We start from the raw sequence: 6,203 nt of genomic DNA on the forward strand, positions 1-6,203 counted from the left end.
AAGGACTTGGGAGAAATAAATCACCTTCTTTCAATTAGGATAAGCAGAAGGGAAGATAGCTGTGTGACTCTTGACCAAAGTGTCTATGCTAGTGAACTCTTGGAAACAACCAATATGCAAGATGCTAAAGGAGCATCAACACCATTGGATCCAGGTATGAAATGTACAACAGCCACTAAGGATAACATGTTGAATGCTGAAGGAGCATTAAAATATAGGCAGGCTGTTGGAGGGCTCTTGTACCTAGCAGGAGGAACAAGGCCAGATTTAGCTTTTGCTACTACTTACATGAGCCAATTCAATAATTGCCCAAGCAAGGAACATTGGGTTGGTGTACAACATATCCTCCGTTACCTAAAACAGACCAAGGAATTAAAGCTGACTTTCCAAAAGACAGGAAAGAATTTGGAAGTGTTTTGTGATTCTGATTGGGCTGGTGATAAGATTGACCAGACGATCATTTAGTGGCTATGTGGTGCTACTAGCAGGTGGAGCTGTCTCATGGAGCAGTAAGAAACAACAGACGACTGCATTGTCAACAGTTGAAGCTGAGTACCTCTCAATGTGCCACGCAGCCAAGGAAGTACTGTGGTTCCAAAATTTTTTTTAAGATATTGTGGGAGAACATTTTTTAAACCTTCCACAAAGCATATTTGTTGATAATCAGGGTGCCATTTCTTTAGCCAAAAACCATGTCACTTCAGAGCGTAACAAACATATTGAACTTGGACATTTTTTCTTGAGAGAAAAGGTTGAAGAGAAGTTGTTAAACTTTACATATGTGCCTTGCAGTTCATGTTCACAAAGAGTGTGCAAAAGAAAGCCTTGTTCAATCAAAGGTTCTGTGTAGGACTGAAGGAAATTTAATCAAGGGGGAGTGTTGCAAATAACTTTTATTTGTGATTATATTTCCCATTTCTATTTTACAACATGTGTGGCAACACGCTTTTTATATTTTTCTCTTGGCAACGTTTTTTTAGTTGTTGTCACTGTTTTACTTTACCATGTAGAATTTACTGTACTTGTGCCATTTTTGTGTTTCAATATATGTTAATTTAGATGAATCTCTGCTTATTTATTTGTCTCCATTCCTAACGTTAGACTTCATCAATTTATTACCCATGTTCTTAGTATTGTGCATCTTCAAGTAAAATGTTAGATGTATTGTTGTTCTGTGCCCAGCATTTGTCTTAAATTAATCTGAAATTGATGTGGTTTTGAATATAATTTTCATCTTAATTATTTATCAAAAGCAGAATGCATAGAGATGCAAATGTATGTTCAAAATTGTATATTTTTTGTAAGATTGTCTGAAAGTTTTAAGAATAGAATTTAAAATATAGTATGCTGGTTATATTATACTAGAAGGCCCGGCGGTCATATGAAATGACCGCTGTTCTAGATATTATAAATTGTTATTAAAATGATTTGTGCGAAGGTGTTTGCTAATTTAAACTGAATTACCCAGGGCAGGCGGCGAGGATGCCCCTTTGCTTGCTGGCCCACGGGGTTTGCCCCTTCTACTTGCTGAATTGCTTAAAGTAGAGTGGAATGAAGGAAACCACTGGCGGTACATTTCTTAAGAGCCCACCGCTAGCTCAATCAGTAAAGGTGATTTAAGTAATGAAATGAAATTCACATGTCAAAAATCTCTTTGTACACAACATTTCTTGTGTAGATATTTCCATCATTTTTAAGCTCGCCTGACAGAGGACCATAAATTATTTTTAATTTTACGTCCGTTCTTTCACGAACTCTTGAACAGGCAACATAAAGTTGCTCATGTCCAAATGCAGGCTCAGGTAAAAGAATGCCAACACGCTTAAGCATTTGGCCCTGAAACTTATTGATGGTCATAGCAAAGGCAAGTTTTACAGAAAATTGTCTACGTCTCAACTGAAACAACAACCCTGTGCCGTGGCAACTTCACCCCATTGGCTAGTACAGTTACGCAAGCAACCAATAAACTATCGGCAACAAACAGACACTTAAGCTGCATATATATATGGGGTGAAGTAGCATGATCTCCTTCGAAACAGCTGGCTCCCGGGCTTAGCGAAGCACACCGTTGCATTCCTCAAGTCCGTGGCACGCTATTTTGACCATTCACGTTTTCTTGGGACTTTAATTAGCCGATATATTAATTAAAAACTCATTTCCCCATACGTTTATCCTACATTATCCACTTTCTTTCTTGGGTTTTCCCTATTACAGGGATTTGGCTGCATGCAAAAAATTTTTTTCTCGAATATCTGCGGAACGGCACCAAGTTGAAATTTGAAACACGTATCCTCGGATTCCAAAAAATTCTCCGAATCCACCGATACCGTTCTCATCTTCGTACGACTTTAATCGGCCGAGATATTAAATAAAACTGCGGAAATGTTAATTTCTGCGCTTATTTTTCCGAGTGGCAACAATAAACTATCGGCAACACACACTTTAGCCGCTTATATATATGAAGATAGATATATGTTGTCACAAAAAATTTAATTTCTTTTATTTATGTATTTATTTCTAAATTTCCTGTTAAGTTAGTTATATTTTTCATGTATATAAGAATCATTAAGCTGAATAACTATATTTATTTTGTTTTGCCCTATTTATTTAGTGTCGTAGAAAAAAATATATTAAAAATAGAATCTAACATTTAATATTCATATATGCTTCACATTTATGAACTCCATTATACACACAAATTACTGCTTATGCATTTTCTACCTATCGTGAATTTTTTATATTGTCCTGTTTTTAATGTGCATAAGCTTGCCTGGAGTCCTACTTTTAATGTGTATAAGCTTGCTTGGAGTTAATATTTCCTTGCAAGGTAAGATGCCACCAATCATAATAGTGTATTTTAACTAAAAAAATTTTTAAAAAAATAATAATTAATCACATATGCATTTTTCCTTGAGAAAACAAAGTTTGGTATAACTTATATATTTACTTTTCAAAAGAAATAATGGAAAAAAAGACTTTTTAAGCGAGGACTATTTGTTAGCCCTTCAAACAAAACCATAAATCCACATTTTTTGCTACTTTCATCTTTATGTTTCTTCTGGATGTTTTTCCACAGAATGCTAAGAAATTGAAATTTAAATTGTATGAGATAAATATGAAAGAAATGTAATCTTCATAATTTTTATTTTTTAAACTGAAACTTTGAAATGGTTTTTTTTTTTTTTTTTTCTTGAAACAATGTTTCTGCAGATCCATGATTCTCATATATTACCGTAGATATTTCAGCAGTGTTTCCTTAATTTTTATTGCTTACAAATATATAATCTTAATGATTTTTATGCAATATTGTTAATTTAAATATTTTAGGCCTTTCTTGTTGGGTTTTATTATTATTCATTCATTCATTTCACAGAAACGTGTATTAGTAATTGAAGCTTAAATATCATAGCTATGCTATGTCAAAAAATGAACAAGTGTAGCATGTGCCTTAAGTGAAAAATGAAAGGTGGCACAAACTTAAAATGTAGCAAATTGAAAGTTAATAAAAAAATAGACAGCAGACTATATATAGTGGCTGTAAAAGTCCTTATCAGGCCATTACTTTTGCAGCTGTTGGTCGTACGTGTGTATTTCCAATATCAAAAGTGTTTGAATGGTACTAATAATCATGTTGTGGCATTTTAAAATTATAATATATATATATATATGTTACAGATTGAAGGAAATTCAAATATAAAAAGTAATTTCTTTGCTTAGTTCTTAAAGCGTTCATCATAATCAAGTCTCATTGGACAAGTTAATACTACATATTTGAACTCGTCAACAGTAATGATAGTTTTTCTTTCCATCACCTCTATTAGTTCCTTCACCTAATTGTAATCAACTTGTTGGAGTAGGAGGTACATAATGTTGTTTAAGTCCAGATCTAGTTTCATTGTATATTCATCTCATTAACCCACTTGTGAATTTTAAGAGCAGCAAAAATTCATTTCTAATCAGCAGTTAATTGTAGCTGTGCATGCTGTCTGTCAAAAAGACTTTTATTCTTCTGGAATTCAGAAACTTCCTAGTTACTGAAAGAAATAGATTGCAGTGGCAAGTAGTTACATTGCAAAATAATTTGTGAACCATTTCATTGTATTCAGTAAATAAAGTTTAACTGATAAATTCACATTTATTTTTTAACTCTGCTTGTAAATGTAAAATGGAGACACATATCATGATTGGACAGCAATTATGTGTTTTAAAGTGATTTTAAAATTAAATGTTTTATGTATGTAATGATTATTAATACGGAATTTATTCTGGTACTCTTTGAGTCTTTGAAATATTCTTTTTTCTGACTGAGAAAATTATTATTGGTTAACGTTTTATATAATGTTATTTATATTTTTTAATTTGTTAAAATATTGATATAGAAGCTTATTATTTTAATTTTGCAATAATAGATATTAAAGCTTGCTAGCAAGCAAGTTACAATTTAAAAAATAGGTGTTATAGTTTGTATTGTCCTGTATAGTATGTATAGTTTCCTTTCTTTGCACCTCAAAAGAGGTGTATCATATCCATTTCACATATAAAACCCTATCCTATCAAATTTAAATCTATAAACATCATACTGCCTTAGAAATTGATGGAAGAAAAGAATGGAAGAGTCCAAAAGTAACCTTTGGCACGTGTTGTTTCTGCATGACATAAACATCCTGCCTTCAGATTAGCATTCAGAAAAGTTAAACTGAGAGATTTAGCATTCAGAAAAAAATTTCTATTCCCAATTTAATCAGTGCATTATTTGTTAACTTACTCAAGAGTTTAAGTTACTGAAGAGTGTGTTGTGACTGCACAAATCATGGGATCTTTATGTTTCATACACCCTTGCACATACTCTCAGTGTGATACCATTCAGCAAAGTATAAGATTTTTAGGTTATTTTTCATATTTAATTTGTGTGTTATTGATTAATTGAGCAATTTAAAGCCAATAAATGCAGTTCTTAATAAATATTTGTTTTTATTTTTTATAATGTATTTAGTCGAGATAATTTAACATATTAATTTATTTCTTGAACAATTTAAACTTTCTTGTAATTAATAAAATATGTGTTTAATGAGGCACCTAATCTTTGACTTCCCAAGTAATAAACTCCATTTTAAGAAATATTGAAAGCCGAATTGAATGTAATCAAAAATCTTCAGCCTGCCATTTGGAGAGGGAGGAAGATTCATATTTTTCAGCAATTACTTAAGATATTTTTAAGGTTATTTATCTTTGATGATAAAATCTTTTAACAGTATACTTAAAATTAAATATGACTGTTCTGTTTACTTCTGACTGTTCTGTTTAAATCATTGTTCAAAACATTATTCAAAGTCAGTAAATGCATTTTATTGTTTCATAACAACCATAATGTTTTCCCCCTGTTATGTAATTAGATCGAATTTATAAGGTATCTTTTTAATCCTTTATTAAGATTTATTCTTACATTAGTATTCAACTGGTAGTTTTTGTATTATAAATGAAGTCAAAAACATGTGTAACTTATTTTTCAGAACACTAATTTTTTACGAAATAAAGTTTGTATTAAGAGTGGACTTAAAAAGAAAATATTATCACCAAAATTGTTTCATATATAATGAAATATGATGAATCATGCTTATTCATTGTCATAATTGAAATTGGTCTCTTAATAATTCTGAACCTAAAAACTTTTTATATATTGAAATTGATCGCAACTGTTTTCAAAAAAAATTTTTTTTTTGATTTAGCATCAGTTGTTTCTATATCTGTTGCATATATTATTATACATTTGTAACCAAGTATTACTTTTTATTGTATATACTGACATTTGATTCATAAATCATTTTATTGTAACTTTTATGCTGATTGCAGAAGTAAAATCATTTTACAGCAACTTTTGTATTTACTTTGATTGCTAAAGTAAAGTAAATGTTATATAGGAAAGTGCTGCACTTTCAGGTGATAATATGGACCTGATTATGTCAAGTTTCTTAAGAATTTAATTTCTTAATTAATTATGTATGTGCTTAATATAAAGTGTTAATAATAGGAATAAATTTGTTTTGAATACCAGAATAAAGAAAGAAGCAAGACTTCCTTTTTCTAAAGAATTTTTTCCCCACCAGAAAGGCTAATTTTACAAACGTTAATATTAAAAAAAAAAAAAAAAAAAAAAAAAAAAAATTAATTACAGACCTGTCTTCTAACTGACCATCTGTCTTCTA

The sequence above is a fragment of the Stegodyphus dumicola genome, chromosome 4 (genome assembly GCF_044657685.1).
Source record: "Stegodyphus dumicola isolate Sdum_Otavi_A_Nest chromosome 4, ASM4465768v1".
In the NCBI taxonomy this organism is placed as follows: Eukaryota; Metazoa; Arthropoda; class Arachnida; order Araneae; family Eresidae; genus Stegodyphus; species Stegodyphus dumicola.